At 50.2% G+C, this 14479-nt stretch overlaps 1 pseudogene; it reads left to right on the top strand.

Moving 5' to 3' along the window:
• Positions 1 to 13939: 13939 nt before the first annotated feature.
• Positions 13940 to 14094, top strand: LOC144099671 (U2 spliceosomal RNA; annotated as a pseudogene).
• The last annotated feature ends 385 nt before the right edge of the window (positions 14095 to 14479 follow it).

Genomic DNA, 14479 nt, shown 5'->3' with positions numbered 1-14479 from the left:
GCTCATTTCGCTCCTGCATACAATAGTCGCCTTGCCGTTACGTCTTGGAATTGTATTTCACAGTCGCTTTCGCGTTCCAGTGCTGCGTAGGCTTCTCGTGGGTGGAGGTGTCTGGAGGGTGCAAAGCGTTCTGGCGGGTGGCGGGTAGTGGCGGGTGAGGTTGGGTTGCTTGGTGGTGAGGGGAGGATTCTGGAAGATGGAGGGCAAGAATGGGAGGCAGTGTGCGGCGGCATCACACAAATCAGACACACAGATTTTGTGAGAATGAGGGTAGCAGTGCTAACGCTTAAAAAAAAATTAACAGCTACAATACTTTACCTGGTAATACCTCAGCAGCCTCAGATTTTGTGATGGCATAAATTATGTAACTTGGGAGATGAATTGGAATGATTGATTGGCTGTCTGATAGGTACAGCGAGGCGCAGGAAGCAACTAGCGAAGCCTGCAGCCGCTCAAAGGCGAGTTTAAAAGAGGGAGAGGATATATCGGGGGGAGGAGGTGGTCGACCGCCCAAAAGAGCCCTCGCATGAGGGTTACACGGGGCAGTAACCCACACATATACCTCAAGAGTAAAGTATTTAACAAATCTATGCTTACCACATTGGCCCAAGGATGGAGAATTCAGGAAAGGCCTGAGATGGAGTTAAGGGAAGGAGTATAAGTATAATAAAAATTAAAATTTCAGGTGCAACATTACAGTATACAAAGATAGCTGTATGGACGCAAGAACTGGGCAGAATTATTGATATTCTAGTCCAAATTTCAATGAGCGAACTTTAATCGGACATTGATGCGTGTAATGATCGGCCTCTCATTGTTAAAGGTCATGTGAATAGAGACGTAATCAGTGGCAGCTGTGCGCCAGGCGTTGCGACGACCTTAGAAAATGTGCTTGGATAGTGTGGAGCACGACAAAAGTGATTACAGATCAACGAGAGACGGTTTCACCCTGCAGCCAACATGCGACTGTCGTTGGTCAATTTAATGGCGTGTGTGCGCCTTAAGCCCGGGATACATGGAGCGTTTTTTGGTCGATTTTCGCCCGACGGCGCGCATTTGACGCCCGGTCTCGAAAAAAACGCCCGCCGTCGCCGATCTGGCCCCGCCAGATATTGACGCGCGGCGTCCGGGGAGACCGGAAGCGGCAGCCGGAGCAAGCCAATAGCAGCGCAGAAAGCCCGCTTTTCCGGTTTGGCCGCCTCCGCCGCAGCCGCCGCCAACATGGCCGCCATGGCCGACGAGTTCTGCTGTGTTTATTGCACGAAAATGTTGTTATCGTGAAAATAAACGCTTCACGAGACATGAAATGTAACTTTTTTTGGAGAACAGGACCGAATCTTGGATCGAAATGCCCGCTTTTCCTCCCTGAAGCGAAGGTGCCGAAGAAAACCGCAGCCGATGGTAGCCACGGCTGAGCGGGCATCGAAAGGTACGCGACCGCATGCATTCGAGCACGCAAAACCTTGTAGATATCTATGCACGCGTGCTGCAATCAGTACAGTGGTGTCTAAATGAACAATTTCGTTATTCTGAATAAGGAGTCAGCGTCGCTGCTCTCAAAGAGCTCCTCGCTCATTGGTATTTGCCACTTGTTGATCACATTGCTTTCGCGCTGAGAGATACGCGGCGGCGGGCTGCCGCTTTTTCGCTCCATGTATCTTCGGCCGGGCGTCGCGCCGCCACGACGTTTTCTGCCGCGCGAACTTCGTCGGAAAAAACGTCGCATGTATCCCGGGCTTTAGACGCTTTTATTTCCGATACTCCTGAACGCTGACCTACGCTTTTCCTTACCAACCGCGCAGGGACGCAAATCCTTTCATCTGACATCACTGCCTTTGTGGTCCTTTAGATTCTTTTTGCACGACGACCCCAATAGTTTGGGCATACAGCACAAGGCAGCCTGCGGTGACAGAACAACCCCGATATTCCTCTGATTGAGAGACGACACAGACCTCAAGGCACGGAGACCCGTTACTAAAAACTTGACTCGAGCCACCACGTGCAGATTCATCTCCAAGCAATGTAGCACAAGGTGGAAAGCCGAGCGCGTACCTGTCAGCGGGCCAGCAGACACAAAAAAACATCCATTCTCGATTGGGGAGAGGGCGAGAGCCGGGCAGTTTCGTGCCATCAGCACGTGAAGCTACACGTGTACAAACTGGCCGCGCGCGGTCTGCCATGCTCTCCTGAGAAAGAAGCGTGCCCATCGATCCACGCATTTCCTTCGCCAATCAACGACGACGCTTCTTCCCTGCCCCGTTCGCGATCCCTCTCCTCTGCCATCTCGCGCAGCATCCAAGAGGGTCAGAGCCCCCCCTGTCGGGCGTAAGCGCGCCGCAAGAGAGCGACCGAGGAAATGCGTCTCGACCACAGCCGGGACGCGTGAATCCATCACCGTCACCTCCGCGCGCTCACTGGACGCGCGCACGCAGGCTGGCCTGACGGTCGACGGAGCCCGTGAGCGGAGAGAGGAGCTCCTGGAGGAGTCGTCGTCGCACCGTGCCGGGAAACGAGGCCGCAACGCGGTCGCTCCCCTCTGAAGTCCGTGGAAAGCGGCCATGGGCGTATATACGGCGACGGGTTTCGACGAAAGGGGGGGGGGGGGGGGATCTTGACCGGCTGAGAGGTATGAGCTGATGCCGGCCGTCGTCCTCGGCGCAGACGACACAGTTTCGCCCTCCCCTGACTCCTCTCTGCGCCCGGCCGTACAAGTGTCACTCGACCTGGCCTCGTCACTGAAAGCGACCCATTCTTCGAGTAGAAGGATGGATGGATGCTAAGAGCGTCCCTTTTCAAACGGGAGGATAGATAGTTTTTTTTTTCCTCCATTTAATTTAAACAATCTTTCAAACAAGTACCATCTAGATATTTCCCCCTTTTTAAGTACAGGTCCTACAGGTTTTTGGGTTAGGCCGACTTTTCATTCTGGACTTCTATTTTAAGGTCGCTGCTCTAATTTTGAGCCACACCAGTCCTCTATGTCTCTTACTAAGGGCTACAGCCGATGCACCCACTTTACCTTCGTTACCTGTGATTAATGTGAGCAAAACATGGTCTCTGGTATGTAATCTGAATTCGTGGGTTCCAGTAAACGTTCTATTTTTTGTTCTTTTCGTCAACCTCCGTCAGCAGTGGCAGATGCTTTCAACGGGCACTTTGTAAGAGCGTTCCAAAGTACTGTTTCACTAACCCCAAACAATAGGTCGTTAACGCAATCCATATCTGCGTCAGCTTTTCTTCCTAGAATTTCGAGGTGTGTACTGGGAGGAATTCTTTCCAGCTTCCGTCCGAACGAGCCCACTGGATATGATTGAACACCATTACACACCCTCCGAATGGATTTTAATGCCCTGCCAGATATTATCCTTTTCATACTAAATGTTTTTTTTTTTTGCGGGGTGACGAAATTCCTGTGCTTCATGCTGAGCTTCATGCCGAGCTTCATGCTGAGCTTCACGCTGAGCTTCACGCTGAGCTTCATACTCACCTTCATGCTGAGTGCCGCGCTCTACCATGCGTAATTAGAAGAACTGGGCTGAAAATTTTTAGACTTCCATATCTCAAGACACAGGCGCCTTACTAAAATTCTACAAAACAGAATAGTCATTAAATGCCACTGTCTTAAGTTTTCAATATAACCATACATGCTAACTGCAGTGGATCAAGAGTTAATTATTGCATTTAGTTAATTACTGATATTACGATGACAATCATCCTCACAATTTGCGTCCGCCTGGCCCCATATTCCATGTACAAAGACAACTATTGTGTAGTCCTCTTTTTAATTGTTTCGAAAATCCTGAAAGTCCAACTTCGAACACCCAGTGGATTGATAGCGGCCAGTGGATTCGTCTCGACACGCCACACGGTACGGGCATGTTATATTACAGGCCCTCGAGCGTTACAAGGAAAAAAATCAAACATGCAGACGAGCGTAATACTTTCCTATCATTATGAATATATTATCAAACTTAAACACAATTTAATGTAGTTCTTGTCATCGCAGAGAAGCAGTAGAAACATAAAAACTACATTTCGAGTTTTTTTAATCTAATGCCATTACACAGATAGGGGAACAGAATGAAATCCGGAACCACAGCTTTCGTCAACGAAAGTCAAGTATGGAGCAGTTTCGGTATTGAGTTCTCCAAGACAAGCTACAGCCGTGATTTTAGTACAGGTTGAAAAAGCATGTGTGTCCTAGAATGAGAGTCACAATTTTCTATAAGCATCCCGTATGATGTACAAAAAGATTTCCATACATTTCCACATTACTTAAGTAGTGTGGATGACGTCATAGGGAGTCCGTATGTTTCCTTTTGCGCTGTCTATAATCTCTATATTAACCTTATATGATTCCTATGGACTCTGTATTATCCACATAGAAAATATATAGAATTATGCGACACGTCATATGGTAAGTTTCAGTACGGAGTAAATAAAAATAGTATTCAGACACCAGTGTAGCCTGTAGCACTAGCAGTGAACACGTTTAAGTTTAGTTCCGCATGGAACTTTAAAGAGAATCATGAGGACCATTTTCCCAGAGGTAGACTGCTTATAACAAGAGACGGAAAAAGATAACTGTTAGAACTGCTCGGACTAATCGTTGATGCGTGGAAATAAGCAGTTCCATTTCATAATATTTGGACCTTACACCAAAACTGCAAGAAGTTTTTCACCGGTGAGCTCAGTTCTCGCCGGAATGCCTTCTTCGATACTGCACTAGGTTTCAACAAAAATGCACTACAAAGCAAATGTATTGCTTCGAGTTCACTCTAACTCCCTAGAGGTCGACGGGAGAGCACTTCCATGTTTGCCTTGTGTTGTCACGAGCCGACGCTACAGAGGTCCTTCGTGTTCTTGTCTGAGACAAGACACTGCAGCTCCAAGGAGTTCGGCCCGCTATCAACCTTGACCCTACCCTGCGAATCTACTTACCGCTCAGCCTCTGCATCTGCGTAGCGACTCTGTTGTGTCGCATGTGGCTGGGTGTCACTCTTGTGAACGCTTACTCTGATTGAAATGGATAACTGACTGTTCAGAGTTTAACCCCTGCAGGTGCGAAGAAAGAATTGAATTACTAATTTACCATAGTCCCCGATTTTAAGCTCAACGAGTTTCTCTCAACGCATTACTGAACCGGTTAATAATAATAATAATTGGTTTTTAGGGAAAGTAAATGGCGCAGTATCTGTCTCATATATCGTTGGACACCTGAACCGCGCCGAAAGGGAAGGGATAAAGGAGAGAGTGAAAGAAGAAAGGAAGAGAGAGGTGCCGTAGTGGAGGGCTCCGGAATAATTTCGACCACCTGGGGATCTTTAACGTGCACTGACATCGCACAGCACACGGGCGCCTTAGCGTTTTTCCTCCATAAAAACGCAGCCGCCGCGGTCGGGTTCGAACCCGGGAACTCCGGATCAGTAGTCGAGCGCCCTAACCACTGAGCCACCGCGGCGGGTCCTGAACCGGTTAGACTTGCGTCGTTTTACGGAGACCGAGGATCTAGTAGTGTGCTTTAATTTTTTTATCGGCAAAAATGGCCCTCAAAGCGTCACTTCGCCAAAGATCGCAGATTTGCGCGTTAGCTTAGAGAGACGCACTCAGAGTTTTGTTATTGTTTTTTTATTAGCGACGACGGATCCACGACCATGGTCATGTCTCATAAACACGACAGAATTAAGTTTTATTTTTTTTTATTCCTTTAATTCCCTCCACGTGTATAAAAACAAAAATTACTGTAAAAAGGTCGGGTAGCCAACCGCTGTATTGGGGTAGACATTAGGGTAGCCAGCCCTAACCTTCCTGCCTTTTCTTCTCTGCTCACTCTACAGCGGATTTTGTGTTATGATACTTTTTTGTGGCATTGAGACTCTACAGACCTTTCCAATAAGAGAAGGAGATGTCGAAACTCCTACTCTCTGGACTGTTGAAAACCGGTTCCGCGACCGCTTCCACGGCGCTAGCGCGGGACAACAGCCCAGCGAGCAATGTGGCCCAGGGAGCCATTATTGGAAAGGTCTATACACAATACTATAGGGAAAGTAAATGCAACACGCTCTGATGCCCCTGGTTCTACAAGAATGTTTTGAAATAATCATGCGTCGAAATAAGCGCTCGCTGCTCACTCTGTTGATTGAGGCTGACGTCGGAGAGTAAGGTAGAATATAGTGCGTCCATCTAGTGATTATTAGTTTGCTCTAGACTGCTTTATTTTCCCTTGATTTTTTTCTTCTTTGCTATGTGACCTGCTGCGTACACTGCTGAATGATAACGTCGACTTCAAAAAAAAAAAAGTGAGACGTCGGCAGAATTTCGTCACAGCCACCGCGCACGGAAAGAACATAGCCGATCTCCGGATTCTCCGGATTCTTATACATTTACGAAAACTGCCGTCCGAGAAATGCGCCACTGTCCACTTCTACAAGGTCGCTGCCCTTGCCCAGCGGTGCATTGTGGTTGCGCCACTCCTAATAAATCTCTCAGGATCCGCACCCCCCGCCCCCTACCCTGCCATGAAAAAAAAAAAAATAAACGTGCAAAGGTCGCGTTTCTCAGCGACTACATTTCTTCGCTCTCTCTATATTTTATACCTCTCGACACGGCTGGCGCTGCGAATGGCAAGAATGAAAGAACTAAACAAACCGATGAAGAGAATAGCCCGTCCAGCTCGCGGCAGCAAGCTATCCTCTACCGAACGTGTCCCCTCGACAACTTTTTTTTTCTCCCATTTTTTTCGTTCCCTCTCGACGTCGTCGTTCTCCGACACCCCTCATCCTTTTCCTTGACTTCCCGCCGTGCACTGTCCCGCGGTTCGCAAAGCGCGAGTTGGGGGGTGGGGGGGTGGTGGGGTGCACTCGCTCGCTCTCCGATTGAGACATCTGGAGGAGGCATTGGTACAGCACACGGCTCCCGTAGTAAACACGGGACAGCCGATCCAATCCGAGCCAGATATCGAGGCCAAGTAGCGCGCGCTTTCCGACACGACAACGAGACGGAGCGCACGACGGCCGCGGATGCTGCTACTGCAGCAGCAGCAGCAAGCAGCGCGAGACGCAGCGGTAGACGCCGTGAACACAACCAAACAACACAAGAAGGGGGAGCTCCCGCAGGCGCTCGCCCGCGCGCTCGGAGCACAGGCAGCAAGCGAAAACCATTAATCGATCAAGCGGCAGGAACGCGTCGCCGGGCGGCGCTTGCAGTCTGCCGCCGTGGCGGCCATCTTTCCTTTTGCCTCCTCTGGGTCTGTCTGTCTGTCTCTCTCCCTCTGTCTTGTTCTCTTCTTCTCGGTCTCTCTTTCCGGCGGTGCACACAACACGCGTGTACGACGCGCCCGAAACAATGGCCCAGCCACCCGGCAAGGGGAAGCGGCGGCGAACGTTAGCGCAGAACAACGAGGCAATCGAAGAGACATTGATCAGCCGCCGTTGCAGCTGGCACTTCGCAGCAGGATGGCATCGCGTTGCGCGCGAGAACGATGCTCGGCACTACGCTGCAGCCGGGCCCACCGCTGACGCCTCGTGTGACGCTGTGCCGTGCGGGCTGCTTCCTGCTCCTACAACTTTGGCCCGCAGTTGTACGCATAGTCGTGCAACTCGACATCCTCCAATGAACTTGCCTTATTCGCCAATGTCTGCGAGCTAGTAGTCGTGCGTTCTCGAAGGTTGCCAGCGTCGTGTCGATGTCTGTCTTGTAGTGTCTAGCACGACTTAAACCTTAGCACATTCGTTGCGGCTGAAACGGACCAAGAAAGTTTTCCTAGCGTAGCGGTCACTTCCTCCCCAACAAAGATGTCGGCGCAGGATTGAGGAATCCTTCGGCTAGCTAAGCTCCTGTATTTTTTGCAGCATTTTTTTTTGAAGATAAACTCTGTCAATGCAGTTTATTCTGAGTAGGTCAAGCCGGAAATTTGGTCTGCTTTATAGGGTTTTAGAGTCCCAAAGCGACTCAGGCTATGAGGGACACCGTAGTGGAGGGCTCCGGATAATTTATGCCACCTGGGGTTGTTTAACGTGCACTGGCATCGCACAGTACACGGGCCTCAAGAATTTCGCCTCCATCGAAATTCGATCACCGCGGCCGGGATCGAACCCGCGCCTTTCACGTCAGCAGCCGAGCACCATAACCACTGAGCCACTGCGGCGGGGTTTTAGCCTGAAGTGATCACCTTCAAATCGCGTTAGAATGTACACGACGGAAGAGGCAGGAGTCGACCTGAGAATGTTTCCTCGGAAATTCCGGCGCAGTCTCTGGACGACCTCTCTTTTTTGAGAATATGGACTGGAGAATGCCTCATTTAGGATTCTGAAGCTGTCGGCAAAAAGGCTCTACGGAGTAGGACGGCTATTAGATCGTCAAAACCGTGCCTGCAAACGCTACGCGGAAGAATAAGTGCGCTCTCTGAGCGGCACACGACGTGGCCCCCTTGGTGGACTATGCTGCGATTATTTCCCAATCAAATGGCAAACTTCCCAGCAGCCTTCAGTCCCACCATTAAAGCACCCCGTGACCAAAGCGTAAAGGAACAGACCGCAGGAGAAAAAAAAAATGAAGGCGGGCAAGGCTAATCAGCCCCAGACTCCACGAAAGAGAGAAGAGAGAGAGAGAGAAACAAAAGGACGGAAAGGCAGGGACGTTAACCAGGCGATGACCAGTATAGCTACCCCATACGTGGGGAGGGGAACAAAAGGAAAAAAAAAAGGAAAGAAAGAGCGGCAACGAAAAGAGTTTTCCAGGTGTCCATCGACCACTATGACAAGGCAACTCCACAAAAGGTCAAGAAGTTAAAAGTGGAAAAGTATGAGCAATAAACAGACTAGACAAGGGCAGAATGAGCAGCCGTGACTATTCGTTTTTCGTTTTTCCCCACTTAAGATGTGACCTTCCAGTTGTAGTCGCGAATGATGTTGGGCCAAGGAGCTCAACATCATGACGATGGTGATGGTGTTGGGCTACATGGCGCATTTGTTCAGACGTGGAAAGGTCACATCAAAGGCACAAACACAATGCAGGACAAGGGCCGAGCAATCGGCCCGTGCTCCCTGCCTTGCGTTTATGCCTCTCACGAATAATGTTTGCATGTCTGCAAGTCGTAGAAGTATCAGCCCAGGTTTAGTGAAATAACGACAATGGAGGCTATTATACGCCAAATACAGGCTGGGAGCAGCTAATTCGTTTCCACTGTTTACCAAGGTACGGAAGACGTACAATTTACCCATTCCTGGAAACGCGTGCGAGGCGAAAGCGTGAACAAAACATATTTACTCATAACGAGCAGTAAACACTTTAGAAGACTGTTCCGTTTCTAATAACGGGGCTTCCCTTGCTACCAGCGTTCTCAGTCCGCACCTCCTCCCCCACCTTCTCCTCTCCCTCTCCTAAACTGCCTAGCGTGCACGCGATCACAACTAATCGGGAAGACGGTACGCCAAGACGTATGCGTGCGGAAGACCCGAGTCTACGCGCGCGAAACACGCCCTAGCGCCGCTGTTCGAGAGGGGCTCTTCATTAGTCACAATTAGAGCAGAGCCGTTGCTGCTGCCAATCGAACGGTAGCAGCCTGCGACGCAGCAACACGGCGCTGCCGGCCTCGCGCACGGGGCAAAACGATCGGCCCATAGCGCGCGCGCGCGCGCGCACACACACACACACACACACACACACACACACACACACACACACACACACACACACACACACACACACACACACACACACACACACACACACACACACACACACACACACACACACACACACACACACACACACACACACACACACATTCGCGCAGCTCGCGGAGTGGAGCTAGAGAATTGCTGGGTGCGGAGGCGATGCAGGCAGGCAGGCAGTGCGCGTTCCGAAACCGGCCGGGCTTCTTTTTTAATCTTCCTTTACTTGTGTCTTTCTTCCTCTAACTGTTCATTATTTCTTTCCGTTTTTCCCGAGAAAAAAAAAAGACAGTCTGTCTCGGTGCAAATCCGGCGCGCCGAGAGCGTGAAAATGAACGATGGAAGGAGGGAAAGGATTTTTTTTCATCTTTTTTTCTTTTCCCCCTTCGCAGCGCCAGGGCCAGCGCGAGCGCGCGCAAAGATTTCGCGGTAAGGAAGGTTCCAAACACGCCAAAGCTTGCCGCGTTTGTGTTCTTCGCCCCCCCCCCCCCCCCCCCCCTCCCTTCCTCCAACGCCTCCGCTGGGTTGTTAAGGCGGCGCCGTCTTACGTCGTTTTTCATGCTGTGCTACAATCAGAGAAGAGCGGCGGCGCGAATGTGCGCGCAGAACTTCTCTGGTAAAATTCCCTAGCTGTGTGCGTGTGTTTGTGTGAGGCCCTCTCTGAATACATTGGGGAGTTCTGCGGGAGGCGATAAGAAAAGTAGTGTATATACGCCAGCCGTATACTTATTCTTGCTTTATCTGCGAGAATTTCGCCGTTCGTCTCTGTGGGCTGTGCGTTCTTTAAGGTGCGGGCCATCGCTCAAACGTATGCGCACGCCATACCGTTGAAAGGGCGGATCAATGAGCAGACGCGAGAGCGCAGTGCTGACTACTCGAAATTCGAAAGGCGTTCGAGAAGAATGTCTTACATCGAGCGGACCTGGGAAATGGCAGATGCTAAACATCGACGCGGGCGATCAAAGATCGTTGTCAGGAGAACCGCGAAACCCGCGGCATAGCTGAGCTCCATTTCAGCGAGAAGAACCCGCGAATAAAACCTAAATTGCAGTTACGCCTTTAAAGGGACAGTGAACAAAAACAGAAGTTGGCTTGAATCGATAGGATACTGTATTCTATGCACAGAGAGACTACCCTCACCGAGAACGAAGATTTCATAAACTAAAAACTAATCACGCGTGCAACCTGTACACATTTCTTATTGTGTAAATATTTTGTGTATATATTACCTCTCCCCCTATCCTCTCTTCCTGTCCCCTCACCTCTTTCATTTCATTTCTCCATTCTGCCTGCTATCCTTTATTTCCGCTGCCCCAGCTCAGGTGCTTCAGTATCGACGGCAGATGCCGGGGCTAGCAAAAATCTTATCCTTTCTTTTTATTATTACTTTAAGAAACCGCTACTGCTACTATAAACTAGAAAAGGCCAAGAGCCTAAATACAGGTGTCGCCCTCACCGGCCGATTTCACAAACAAAATGTGCGCGTCGACTCGTCCTTTTCGGTAATGACGTCACTAGCTTGAACCGACTGGTGGGAAGATATCTATAGCCGATATATGCGTCCTTTCCTGCCGGAAAAACGTCAACAAAGCCAGAGAGAGCCAGGAAATCAATCTTCACAGAGAACAACGAGTTGTTCTTGGTGTGCCTTTAAGCCTAACGCAGTAAACGCACTTTGAGCAACGAGCAGACACTGAAGCGGCGCGACACAAAAACCACAATTAATCAGCAACCAAGGCAAGAAATCATCTTTCGTTTATGGGAGTTTAACGACTCAAAGCGACTCAGGCTATGAGGGACGCCGTAGTGAAGGGCTCCGGAAATTTCGACCACCTGGGGTTCTTTATCGTGCACTGGCATCACACAGTACACGCGCCTCTAGAATTTCGCCGCCATCGAAATTCTGCAGCCGTGGCCGGGATCGAACCCGCGTCTTGCGGTCCAGCAGCCGAGCGCCGTAACCCCTGAGCCGCCGCGGCGGTCGCAAGAAATCATCTAGGTTGGTATTTTTGCAAGATGGTTGAAAAGATATATAAGGCCCCTTTGGCGTACATGTTGAAAAACGAGTCATGTGGTAGAGTTAATGAGTTAATGACTGACTGCCCGCGAGAGCTTTCCCTGGAAGAGCAACCTGGGTCACATAAGCACCCCACCGCTGGGAGCATCTGCCATCTTCACCACTGCGTCAGGAGGGGTATGGGTACTCATCTGTGAATAAACTCGAGAATTGCCAATTCCGCATACACGGGCATTAACCCATTAATGCCAACGCATCGTACCCTTATGGGAAGCTTAACTGTCCCCTCCACTTTTTTTAACACTTGTACAGCGCACATTTTGTTGCACGTTAAAATGTAACAGTTAATTAAAGAAAACGACACGGCTTGCACCGCATAAGCACTGTCCCGCTCAAACAAAGTCCTACCTGCGCTGTGGACCACATGCAAACAGTGTGTAAGCGGCGAAAATTTGTCCCCGCTTACTTGGATCGATGGAACGGGTTATACGGGATACGAGTGAGAGTGCTATAGCCTCGGCTGCAGGTATATCTTCTTGAGTTTCGCTGGTCTAAGGGAGCAGATTTAGGAGCAGTACATGAGCCGTGTATTTGACGACCCCCCAAAGTATTCTGGATCAAACACGGTAAAATAACATGCGCTCGCATTATCGCGGTTCATTCAATGCCTCGAGCCCAGAAAATCTGGACCAACGCAGTTATTTGTGCCAGGCGCTGAACATCCAAAATTACTACGCAATTTTTTAATGTTCGGCGCAACCTATTGATTTGCTGTGTTCGTCAGAGCAAGTCGGTGCGAGCACAGGAAGCGTTTTAAAGTTTCACTTTGCAACGCGTTGGAAAGAGTAGGCCACCATTAGGGAGTTATAGCATAGCGCAATCCGCGATCCACTACCGCGATCCGCTTCGGCTTCCGCGCATGCGCGAATCACACTGAGGGCGCCAGATGGCGCCAGGTGCCGGTCAGCCACGCGCACGCCTGCTGCGTCAGGGCCAATCAGAGCGTGCGCACTAGCAGCGCGCGGATGCGGACCGTAGCAGTTCGCGGATCGCGCTATGCTACAACTCTCTAACATCCACATGCTCTGCCAGCATCTCACAGCGCTCCGTAGTTTTTACACGATTACCTAGGAAATATGCCTGCTGAGTTACGCAGCGTCCTCTACTACGCTAGGCCATTCGCGTTCGCTACACTTCACAGAAGAAACTTACCACGAGAACAAACACAAGCAGTCATGAGAAATAAAATTTTTGACACGCACGCCAACACCTCGTAAAACAAATCCAAACTCGCAAGCAAGTCAGTGAGTATACAGTGTCTAACACTCCACTGGGAGTCTAATTTACGTTCAGTAACAATTCGTTATAAGAATCCCTCCACTCAGGCAAACTGAAGCGGCGGAGGAATGCGAGGGAGGGAAAGCGAAAAAAAAATGGAAGGAAGCACTAAGCCTCAGTTAATCGACGCCAGCGAAACCGGGCTGGGTGGCTAGGCAGAAAAGTTGGCCACCCGAAAGCGTAGCGCGAAGAAACTTCCGCGCCGCGTAACGACTTTCCCGTGTAATTAAAGGGGTCCGCGAAGCCCCCCTCCCCCCGCACAAAGAAAGAACGGGCCGCGAACGCTGTGGCAGCCTGCCGGTCCGCAGCCCGCCTCCTGACTAATGCCAGCACGTGCCGAGGGGGCACCTCATAGGACCCAGCCGGCTGGCTCCATGGCTGTCGCATTCAGCGCTTTTGCATAATTTTTCCTTTGTTCTTTTTTTTTTCGGTGCGAGATAAAGCCTGGCTATACAGCAGAGCCGGCCGCCTACCGCGGACAGCGCATTTTGCAGCCGTCCGCGCTCCGGTGCCCTGCATGCTGACCCGTGCACGATCCTGAAGTAGCGAACCTCGAGTCATTTATCCCCTCTTGAGCATGAGCCTGAAGTCGGGAGTTTGATACTAGACTACTAAACAACTATAATCGTCGCAAAAACAAATTCTTGATAACTTAGCACTTAGCTCTCTGTAGCCGAACAGGATGCAAAAACACCTAAGCCAGTAAGACGATAAACGCTGCCAGATCTGCGCCGGGACTTCTTTGTTTATTTTGTTTGTAATCATCACCGGTTCATTCATTTATTCACTTCGCTTCACCCTCGGGGCTTTCCCCATTACAGACGGGTGGGGGCAAGTGAGTCAGTCAACACAAGTATATTACTAAGTTCAAGAAGAAGCGTGATATAGCAGCTGCTTGAAGCGCCTTCCCTTTCATTCCAGCCCGAATGTCCGGACCCCGTAGAGTATCTGTTACGGGTCCAATTGAAGTTATTTTTGGAAATGTGGCGGAGAGTTTGAAGGATGCTTCACTCCCGCCACCGGTTGGCCCGGTATTGCACTACCTCCGGGATCGGCCTTGTCTTTAGCGCGTCTTTACTATCCTGTCTTTCTATCCCATCTTTGAACTCTCCTACTATCTGCACGTGGCAGCGATTGTGGCTCGAATTGAGCCAGTGGGCAGGCCTGTGCACTTTCCTTTTCTTTCTTCCTGGCAACAGACAGACAGACAGACAGACAGACAGACAGACAGACAGACAGACAGACAGGCAGGCAGGCAGACAGACAGACAGACAGACAGACAGACAGACAGACAGACAGACAGACAGACAGACAGACAGACAGACAGACAGACAGACAGACAGACAGACAGACAGACAGACAGACAGACAGACAGACAGACAGACAGACAGACAGACAGACAGACAGACAGACAGACAGACAGACAGACAGACAGACAGACAGACAGACA

This window comes from Amblyomma americanum, chromosome 7 (genome assembly GCF_052857255.1).
Source record: "Amblyomma americanum isolate KBUSLIRL-KWMA chromosome 7, ASM5285725v1, whole genome shotgun sequence".
NCBI classification, from domain to species: domain Eukaryota; kingdom Metazoa; phylum Arthropoda; class Arachnida; order Ixodida; family Ixodidae; genus Amblyomma; species Amblyomma americanum.
Note: the sequence above shows the minus strand (reverse complement) of the source record. Positions and strands in the feature narration are given on the sequence as shown.